At 35.2% G+C, this 11,352-nt stretch overlaps 1 long non-coding RNA gene across 1 annotated transcript; it reads right to left on the reverse strand.

Moving 5' to 3' along the window:
* Positions 1-748: 748 nt before the first annotated feature.
* LOC143686153 (uncharacterized) lies at positions 749-1,935 on the reverse strand. The gene is made up of 3 exons (XR_013176937.1): positions 1,876-1,935; positions 1,251-1,485; positions 749-953 (listed from the first exon to the last, which is right to left on the reverse strand). It is a non-coding gene; the product is annotated as an uncharacterized LOC143686153 (long non-coding RNA).
* Between the last annotated feature and the right edge of the window lie 9,417 nt (positions 1,936-11,352).

Raw genomic sequence — 11,352 nt, forward strand, 5'->3', positions numbered from 1 at the left:
TCAAAAAAATGTATAATTGATGTTTCTTTTCCCCTGGCCAGGGGGTTATATATACTCATGCAGTGACTCAATTCTGAAGTCACAATTCAATTTGGCAAAAACTGACCAAGAACTCATTAAGTAGAAGATACAGAGAATCAGATGGCAAGGTCAAAGCTGCTGGAATTGGGACATTTGCAATCTTGTCAGCAAATAAGACATATAGGCAAGTACTTTCAAAGCAAGGGAGAATATAATGCTACAATGATGAAATAAGGTGTTTTGGGAACTACAGGAGAGAGATCACTTCTGGACTAGAAGTTTAACAAAGGCTTTTTGTGTGGGTGGTGGTGGTGTCATGAGATTTGGATCTTGAAAATAGATAAGGCTTAAAGGTTATACATCCTCAGGTAGTCATTTTCAATACATATTTGACTTCATGTGCTTATAAAATATCTATGAATGCTATATAAATATATGTATATTTATATAAATTTGCATATATTTATTACTCCATATTTTCTTTCTATTGTTCATCACCTTTTATCTTGAAGTGTCTGGGCTGACTATTTTTTGAGAGTATAGTCTTTTCTCAAATTCTTTTCTTGATAGGTTTATAGGTGATATTTTTCTCTGGGCCATGCATACCTGCACGCATCTTTTTTTGAACCCTTGAGTTAACAATGCAGCAATAGGCAATTTCAGCCATCTTTCAAAGTACCAGAGGAGCCTCTAAGTTCCTTGATCATCTCTTGCTCTTTCAGACTTTGGGGGAAGAAGACTCAGATCACTTGTTCAGTCCTTCCTCTGTTCCTTGGAGGACGGAGAGAACAGGCACAATCCCATGGGCTATTGCCTCCTTCTCCTGGGGGCCAGGTTTCTCTGCACACCAAGATTTCTCCAGAGTTCATCTGGTCCTTGGGTTCCTTACCTGGTCCTGAGGTTTTTCCAACCCCAATCCCTAAGTCAAAGTGCTGCAGAGGAAAAGCAGATTGAGTCTCAGGTTAAATCATGAAAGTGGTTGACATTGCTTAAGGAGAACAGGTGAGCAATGGACAGGAATAGAATCCTGAGGAACCCCAATGTTTAAGGGGCAGGCAGAGAAAAGGGAGCCTAAGAGGAAGACCATAGACAGGTTGGAAAATTAGGAGGATAACCAGGGAATAGAGAGTTTCAAGGAATCAGTAGTTAATAGAGGCAGATAGGATAGGAAGCCTGTGAAGATCATTTGTATGTCTTCACAAGCTTGGGTAAAAATAAGGTTAGCTTACCAGTGAAACTGTAAGTTTCAATGCCTTCATGTCTCACTTGCCAAATAGATAGGAAGGTCAGTTTTCCAGGTTCTCCTATTCTGATATTTTCTAGAATCCTCAGTAAGCTTTCATGAACTCCAGAGTCAATCCTGGGTATCTTTGGGCTTGCTGGGAAGGTGGGAGCCCAAGACTCCTCTTTCAGCTTGAAGGATGTGACCACAGTTAACCTTGTTTCTCAGTAGTTTCACTACTCCTGCCATGTAAATTGGGCAGAATGCAAAATCACTTCTGAGGGAAGATATCTGGCACACCTGTGACCTGCCTACAAGCTATGACTTAGACTTTTGCTCAACTAACGGGTTCTATTTCAGAAAATAAGAACCAAAAAAATGCCTGTTGAATTTAGCAGGTTAAAGCCCATTGGCAACCTTGCTTAAAATGGTCTAGTGGAAAGACCCAGGAAACAAGTTAAATTGTCATGGACTGGGCTAAAAGGAGATGAGGAAATGGAGATAGTGAGTGATAAAGACTCTTTCAAGAAGCCCAATATAATAAGGAGAGATCTAGAGTGAACTAAACAACACTGCAAGAAATGATAGACTGCAAAGATGCTGTCATTCTTGACCCCTCTTGATATTCAAACCTGTTGCTATGTAGCTTTCTAGTGCCTTTCCTCTCTGACTCTGGACTGGGTCAGGTATCTTGCTTTGGCCAATGGGATATCAGTAGTTATGTCACAAGTAAAGGCTTGAAATAAGCCTGTGCTTTGGGGTTTGCTCTGTTGTGCCTTGGTCGTTGCCATGAGAACCTGCCCTGCTAAGCTGCTGGAAGGTGACTGACACATGGAGCAGAGCCAAGTTGCTTGGAGTACTTGGAGCACTCCACTTGGAGCAAGCCTCTATTAAAAGCTAGTCTAGATCAGCTGATCCCAAACCTGCTGAGGCACCTCATTGACTCCTAGATGATTCCAGGTGGATGAGCAATAAACACTTATTACAATATGCCACTGATAATTTTTTAGTTGTCTTTTAACACAGCAGTATGTGATGCATGGAACAAACTGATATTCTTATTCAACTCCAAAAGGATCAGAGATCTAAATATAAAAACTGAATCAATGCAAGTATTAGAAGAAAACAGGGACAAATCCCTTTGAATGTGAGATGTAGGAAAATACTTTTTCACTATGACTAAAAAACCAATACAATTTAACAATGAATACATTTTTCTACTTAAAAATGAGGAAAATTTTTGTATGGCAAAAAGCACCACAAGCAAGACCAAAAGTGAAAAATGATCAAATAGGAGAAAATAATTGCAACATATATCATAGATATAGAGCTAATATATCTAATATATAATGAATTTTCAAGGATCAACATAAAATAACTAAACAATAGAAAAATGGGCAAAATGTGGAAAGTTCACACAAAAAATGAAAAAATGAACAGATGCTCAACTATCCTCATAATTACAGAAAGACAAATTAAACAACACATAGATACTATTTCTCAACCATCAGATTGGCAAAAGTTCAAAAGTATGATAAAACACTTTGTGGGTGAGGACCTATGTAAATAAATTTGCATGCTTACTGTGACAGTTGAATTCATGTGTCAGCTTGGACAGGTGATGGTGCCCAGTTGTCTGGTCAATCAAGCACTGGCCTGATCATGACTGCAAGGACATTTCATGGACTTAAATCATCAGTCAGTTGATTGCATCTAGGGCTGATTACAGCTATGATCAACTAAGGGTTTGTCTTCCACAAGGAGAGAATCCAATCAGTTGAAGACTTTTAAGGGAGAGGGGATGACTTCAGCAGTCAGAAGAGAAAACTTCTGTCTTTACTTGAGCCAGGCAGCCTCTCCTGGGGAATTCATGGGAGACCTTCATCACTGTTGCCAGCTCATGGCCTGCTCTATGGAATTTGAACTTGTGCATCCCTGCAGTTTCATGAGACACTTTTATAAACATCATATTTACATATACCTCCTGTTGGTTTTGTTTTCCTAGAGAACCCTAACAAATATACACATATATTGTCAATGAGTGTAAAAATGGCATAACCTTATGGAGCTAGATGCAAACATATCTAACAATACTACAAATATATCACACATTGAAGCAGCATTCCTACCTCTAGGAATTTACTCTGAAGATATACCACCACCACCACCAATAGCTACAGAAGCAAATATGCACATCATAATTAATTATGACATTATTTGTAATAGAAAAATATGGGAAACATCCAATTGCACATTTATAAAAACCTGGTCCACATTGATTGTATACTTTGGATGATTACATGGTATGTGAATATATCATATATAACCATTAAAAAACATAGTTCATTAAAATACAACACATCCATACAGTGTAGTGCTACAAGTGATAAAAAGAATGAGAAAAAAATTTTGAACTCATACATAGTAATTTCTAGGGTATTCTTACTATTAAATGAAAAAATAATAAGGTGCAAATATCTGTATATATACAGAGTACTAGTTATCTATTGCCTCATCACAAATTACCCCCAAATCCAGCTTCAGGCAACAATAAATATTTATTATTTGTGACAGTTTCTGTGGGACAGGAATTTAGGGTAGTTCTGGCTTAGGGTCTGTTCTAATTTGCTAGCTGCTGGAATGCAATATACCAGAAACAGAATGAATTTTAAAGAGGGGAATTTAATAAGTTGCTAGTTCACACTTCTAAGGCCAAGCAAATGTCCCAATTAAAACAAGTCTACAGAAATGTCCAATCTAAGGTATCCAGGGAAAGATACTTGATTCAAGAAGGCCGATGAAGTTCACAGTTTCTTTCTCAAGTGTAAGGGCACATGGCAAACACAGTCAGAGTTTCTCTCTCATCTGGAAAGGCACATGGTGAACATGGTCAGGGTTCCTCTCTCATCTGGAAGGGTACATGGCAAACACGGCATCATCTGCTAGCATCTTCTCCTGGCTTCCTGTTTCATGAAGCTCCAGGGGAGGCATTTTCCTTCTTCATCTCCACAGGTCACTGGCTGGGGGACTCTGCTTCTTGTGGCTACATTGTCCTGCTCTGCTCACTCTGAATCACTCTCATTCTCCAAAATGTTTCCTCTTTTATAGGACTTCAGAAACTAATAAAGACCCACCCTTGATGGGTGGAGACATGCCCCCAGCTAATCCAGTTTAACAACCACTCTTGCTTAAATCACATCTTTAATTATGTATGATCTAATTACAGTTTCAAACATTCAATACTGAATAGGATTAGAAGAAATGGCTGCCTTTACAAAATGGGATTAGGATTAAAACATGGTTTTTCTAGGGGACATAGATCCTTTCAAACCAGCACAGGGTCTCTCATGAAGTTGCAATCAGAATGTTCACTGGGTCTACGGTTATACAAAGGCTCTCAGGGACTGGAAGATCTACTCTCAGCATGTCTGGCAAGTTGACACTGGCTGCTGGTGGGAGGTCTCAGTAACTTCCATGTGGATTTCTCCACAGGACTGCTTGGGATGTCTTCAACTTCTTTAAGATCAAGCAATCCAAGATACCAAGGGAGAAACTGCCATGTCTTTTATGACCTAGCCTTGGAAGTCATGCATTGTCATTTTTGCAGTATACTCTTGTCCGCACAGGCTAGTCTTATTCAGGTGGGAGAGACTATACAAGGACATGAACACCAGGAGGCTCTTAGAGGAGCTGTTTTCAAGGATGGTGTGTATGTGTGTGTGTGTACTTTTTGAATAAGAAGTAAGGGGAGATAAGAATAGAGTTTAGGATTTCTGCATTTGAGTAGAATGTCAGCAATCCAACACAAAAAACCAGATTTTAAGATAAAGACTTTGGAGATCATGGACGCAATAGGAAGAAATAAATTGGAAGTCCAAAGAGAGTGGAACATTTTTTAAGAAAAGCTGACGATTGCCAATGATTTTTATCTTTGAGGGTATTTGTTAATTTTGGACTCAGTCTTATGTAGAGGCTTAGCCCTTTCAGACGGACTCTTCTGGGAAAAACAAATCAGGAGGCTTTTGGTGATCACACAGAGCTGGCATGACATACTGGAAACTCAAGGAAATTGAAATGCATGATCAATTTTTTCCTACAAGGTATTCTGAGATAGGGGCTATGTATAGGAAGTTGGAGAGCTAGGCCAAGCATTTTAAAAAGGCACAATGAAACATCTTGTAATCTTACAGTGCTTAGGAGACTAACTCCTACAGGGAGAGGGCCCTGCCTCAAGCACACAACCTGCCTTTCCCTTAAAATATTTTCCAGATTTTGAAACTGCACTGGGGAGGGATGCTAAAGAGCTAAGTTAAAAATCCTTATAGGATACAACTACATTTTCAAAAGGTTTTCAGGGGGGAGATGGGCAGACTCACCATCCAAAGCCAGGGAAGGCTATGTGAACAGAAATAGGGTAAAAAAAAAAAGTGGATTAAGCCTTACTAAATCTACAACACAGTCCCTGCTTAGCTGAATCTCTGATTCAATGGAAGGGATCTGCACCTCAGCCTTTATACCTGGCTGAAGAAAGGGGGCTCTTTCTGGCAGAATAGTACAGCATCTGCAGTGTCTATGATTCTTTAATACACAGTGTGTAGCATTTAATAAGAGAATGGCTCAATATGTAAAAAGACTGGAAAATGAAACCTATAAATATCAGAAAGACATTGATTGTAGTAGTGAATACATAACTGTGTGATTATACCAAAAGCCGTTGATTGTACACTTAGGTTGAATTGTATAGTGTGGAATAAAACTATATAAAAAATACAGTTAACATATGCAGAAGACAGGGTTAGGGGGCTGAAAGGATAAATAATAAGAAATGTCCAAACTGAAGTCCAGGGACAAAGAAGAAAGGGGGAAATGGAATGGTGCATAAGAGATGTGGAACACAAAAAAGATTGTACACACATGCAATAGGAGTTCCAGACAGAGAAGAGAGGACAAATGGGGCAGAAGTAATATTTGAAGAGATAGTGTCTGAGAAATTTCCTAAATTGGTCAGATGTCTTCCCACAATTTCAAGGTGATTGATAAATCTCAAACAAGATATGTTCAAAGAAAAATACACCAGGCATATCACAGTCAAACTGTTGAAAGCCAAAGATAAAAAAAATCTTAAAAGGATTCAGAAGAAAAAGCACAACTATTTCAAAAGACCAACAATAATACTAATGACAGTCTTTTAACTTAAATACTAGAAGACAGAAGACAGTGGAAATATATCTTTCAAGTGCCAAGAGAAACAATCAATGTAAACTTACTCAATGGAATAATTAAAAACACATGATTGATATAAAATAAAAAGGGAAAGGAGAATAAAGAAAAGATAAATAAATAAAAAGAGAAAGAAGAAATAGAAAAAAATTAGATATTAATCTTAAGACCTTCTGAAATATTCAATTAATTACATTGACTTCAAATGGACTGAACAATCCAATTAATGCATAAGTATTATCAGACTGGATGAAAAGCACAATTATATGTTGTTTACAAGAGACACCTTATATAAATAAGCAGAAAAGTGGAAAGTAATAAATGTAAACATATATACTATGTAAATACTAACAGAAATTTGATATAGCTATATTAAATCAGGCAAAATTGATTTCAAGGGAACATATAATTGTTGATCCATAAGGATATTTCATCAAGGTAAAATGGGCGATTTAATAGGAAGCTACATCAATCCTAAATTTGTATGCATTTAATAACCTACCTCCAAAATATATGAAGTCAAAATTTCCAGAACTAAAAAAGAGAGGAGCGTACAAATATAGTTGGGATTTTAATGAATTTTTCTCAAAAACTTACAGAACAAGCAAAGAGAAAATTAGGAAAGATATAGAAAAATGGAATGACATGACCAGATAACTTAAAGTAACTGATGTATGAGACTAGATAGCCAACAACTGCAGAGTATATACTCTTTTTAAGTACACATGGATCATTCATCAAAATTTACTAAATTACAGAGCATAAAGCCAATTCCAAAACGTTAAAATCAGATATGTAATTTGACTACTGTAGAATTGAATTAGACATTGAAAAATTGATAGAAATTGATAATTAGAACATTTCCAAATGTTTTGAGTTAAGGAACACAATTATAAGTCATCCAAGGATCAAAGAAGAAACCAAATAGAAATAAGAAAATATTCTGGACTAGATGATAAGAAAAATACTTCTGCAATACATCTAAAGCAGTCTTCTCAGGGCAATTCATACTTCCAAATGCACACATTAGAAATGAAGAATAGATGAAAATCAACTATCTATGATTCTGTATTAAGAAGTCATAAGAAGACCAATAAATTGAATCCAGAGAAATGTAGAAGAAAGGAAATAAGAAGAATAGAAATGAATGAACTAGGATATATATATATATGTGTTTATATATATATATATTTAAATAATCTTGAACAAGTAGGGTTGTCATAGAAATTCTAATTATTGGTTCAACATTTGAAAATCAGTCAATGTAATTTACTGCAATAATAAAACAAAAAAAAAGTGTGATCATGTCAGCAAATGCAGAAAAAAGGTCAATATAATTCAACATCCTTTCATGGTAAAAACTCTCAGGAAACTGAATAGAGAAAACTTATTTAACTTGATGAAGAGACTCTACCAAAAACACAAACATTATATTTAAACTTGAAATAGTGAATACTTTCCCCTTAAGATTAGGAACAAGGCAAACTTGTTCTCACTACACCCATATAACATTTTACTAAAGATATTTGCCAGTCCAATATGGCAAGAAAAATAAAGAAATGCTATAATGATGGGAAAGGAAGAAAATGTATCATTATTCATGTATGACATGATTGCATATGTAGAAAATCTAAATGAATCTATGAACAATTACTATTAATATGCATTTTATAAATTTTCTGAATACAAGGATAATATTCAAAAATTTCTTTTGATTACCAATAATCAAAATAAACCTGAGCTGAAATAAGAAAGGCAATTGACAATACCACTAAATATCAAATATCTAGTGATAAATCAAGTGAGAGATGTGCAAAACCTCTACACTGAAAACTAAAAACATTGTTGGTAAAATTCAAGAAGACCTAAATAAATGGAGGATATACTGTGTTCAAGGATGAAAATTTCACTTTAAACTAAGTCCATTCTCTTTAATTTGATCCATAGACCCAATAAAATACAATCAAAATTCCAGAGGAATTTTTTTGTGGAAATTGCCAACCTGATCCTAAATATATGTAGAAATACAAAACACATAGAATAGCCAAGGCACTCATGAAGAAGACTGAAACAGTGAGAATGCACACTGAAAGATACAAGACCAGTAATAAAATAAAATACTAAGAAAAGCTTGTAATGATGAAAAAAACACAATAGAATAGAAAAGAAAGCCCAGAAACAGGTCCACATATACATTGTCACCTGTTCTATGACAAAGTCACCACTCCAATTCTGTGGGAATGAGGAACATCTTTACAATGAATGGTGCTGGATCAATCGGAATTTCTGAATGGAAAAGATAAATGGTACTTTGAACCCTAATTTGTCACAGGACATACAGCATTACTTTCATGTGGATGCTAGCTCTAAATATAAAACCTTCTAAAACAATAAAGTTTCTAGAAGAAAACATAAGATAATGTCTTCATGGCTTTGGAGTAAGCATTTTTCCTTAAACATGAAACAAAAACATAAAATAAAGGAAATATTGATAAATTGAACTTTTTATGTATTAAGAGCTTCTGGGACAACTGGTATAACAGAGTGAGAAGTTCAGCAAATATGCTCCCACAAAGCAATGATAAAATTAGACAAAATTGTCAGAAACAAACATATAAGGGCTCTGGAAATCAATTAAAGTTATACAACAAATTGAGAAGTGTTTTTTTCCCACAAAAGTAACTAACCTTGGGTAAGAACAGTGTGTACATATGGCATTTCTGCCTGGGGCTACACCCACTCCAACCCTTATTCCCAGCTCAGTTGGCCCAGTTTGTTAGTTTGGAGAAGAGTATGAAAAGTCCTATAGCCTGTGGCATTGTTAGTATGTGTGGTGATCTTGGTGGCACTTCAGTAGGATAGGCCAATCCCCATAGGGAAAGCACCAGACTAGAAAAAGAGTCAGAAACTTAACAGGGGAACAATGAAACAATTAACATCTGACTTTGCATCGAAACAATGGAGACCACAAAGCAGTGAATAACATATTTAAAATTATGAAAGAAAAAAATTTTAGCTGTTAATTTTATGTCCAGCAAAGCTACCCTTCAAAAAATAAAAAAAGTGAAAGACATTACCAAATAAACAAATACTGAGGAAATTCATTGCTGCCGTGCTTGATTCAAGACATTTTAAAGGAATTCCATTAGGCTGAAAAGAAATAATATGATAAATAATAAGGTGAATATGTGGGTAAATATAAATGACTATGAATTTCACTTTGTCCTTTCAACTTCTTTCACAGGACTAAGTTTGCATACAGCAATGATTATAACACTGTACTATTGGATTTGAAACATGTGTATATGTAATACATATGACAATTATACAAATCAAAAGGGCCGAGATGGAGCTATAGTGGACCAAATTTTCTATAGTTTGACAGAATTAATATTAACTAAATTAGATTGTGATAGATTAAGATTTAATTACAATTTCTAGAGCAGCCACCAAGAAAATAACAAAAATCAGAGGAAGTAAATGGTACACTAAAAAATGTCAATTTAACAGAAAAGATGGCAGTAAATAAAGAACAGAATAATGAAATACATGAGACATAAAGAACAAATAACAAAATGATATATGTGAATTCAATGATATCAATAATTGTATGATATGTGAATGGACTAAACACTCCACTCAAGGTAGAGATTGTTAGATTCAAAAACACAAAAGATTGAAAATAAAGGGTGGAAAATATATATCATGTAAACAATAACTGTAAGAGAACTGGAATGGCTACACTTATATGGGACAAAGTAGACTTTAAAACAAAAAATATTGTCAGAGATAAAAAGGGACATTTCATAATGATGAAGGAGTAATTCATCAAGATATAGCAATTATAATGTCCAAAACAAGACAGCCACAAAATATATGAAACAAAAACTGACATAATTGAAAGGAGAATAAAGAATTCAATTAGAGCTGGAGATTTCTCACTCTCAATAAATGATAAAACAATTAGACAGAAATCAACAAGGTAAAGAAATCAATAAGGGTAAAGAAGACTTGAACAGCCCTATAGATCAACCCGACCTAAGCTACAGTATCAAGAAACTAGAACTGAAAAAGAAGAGCAAATAAAGTCAAACAAGGAAATAATGAAGGTTAGATTAAAGACTGATGAAAAACAAAAATAAAAGAAAAACAAACAAACAAAAAACAATGAAACAGAAATCAGAAAAACAACAGAGGAGAAAAGTCAATGGAAACAAAAATTGGTTCTTGAAAAGATTTTTAAAATGAGCAAATTTAGCTAAGCTGAGCAGGAAGAAGAGAGAGAAGACACAAATTACCAAAATTAAGGATGAAAGTGGGCATCAATACTGACTCCACATAGATTAAAGAGAATCTGTGGGAATACTGTGAACAACTTTACGTCAACAAATTGGACAATTTAGGTAAAATTGAGCTATAGCTTCAAAACAATGCCTATCAAAATTCCAGCAGACTTTTTTGGGGGGGAAGGAGAATTGGGTGTAGAAATTCTTAAAATTTCACATGGAATTGCAAAGGAACTAGAATAGTCAGAAAGGTTTTGACATAAAAGAGGAGCTATACCGCCATTGTCAAACTTACTATAACACTATCCTCATTAAGGCAGTGTGGCACTGGTTGGGGTAAGGATAACCACATGGGACAATGGAATGGAACTGAGAGTACAGAAATGAACTCTTACAGTCAATTGATTTTTTAGAGAAGGATTCCAAGGCAATTCAATGGAAGAAAGGGATAATCTTTTCAACAAATGATGCTGGGACAACTGTGTATCTATATGCAAAAAGATATATTTAGATCATTACTAATACCATACTTGCAAAAATAGTTCAGAAGGAGCAAAGATATAAATGTGAGGGTTAGAAGTATAAAACTTCCAGAGGAAAGCA

Source organism: Tamandua tetradactyla, chromosome 6 (assembly GCF_023851605.1).
Source record: "Tamandua tetradactyla isolate mTamTet1 chromosome 6, mTamTet1.pri, whole genome shotgun sequence".
Taxonomy (NCBI): Eukaryota; Metazoa; Chordata; class Mammalia; order Pilosa; family Myrmecophagidae; genus Tamandua; species Tamandua tetradactyla.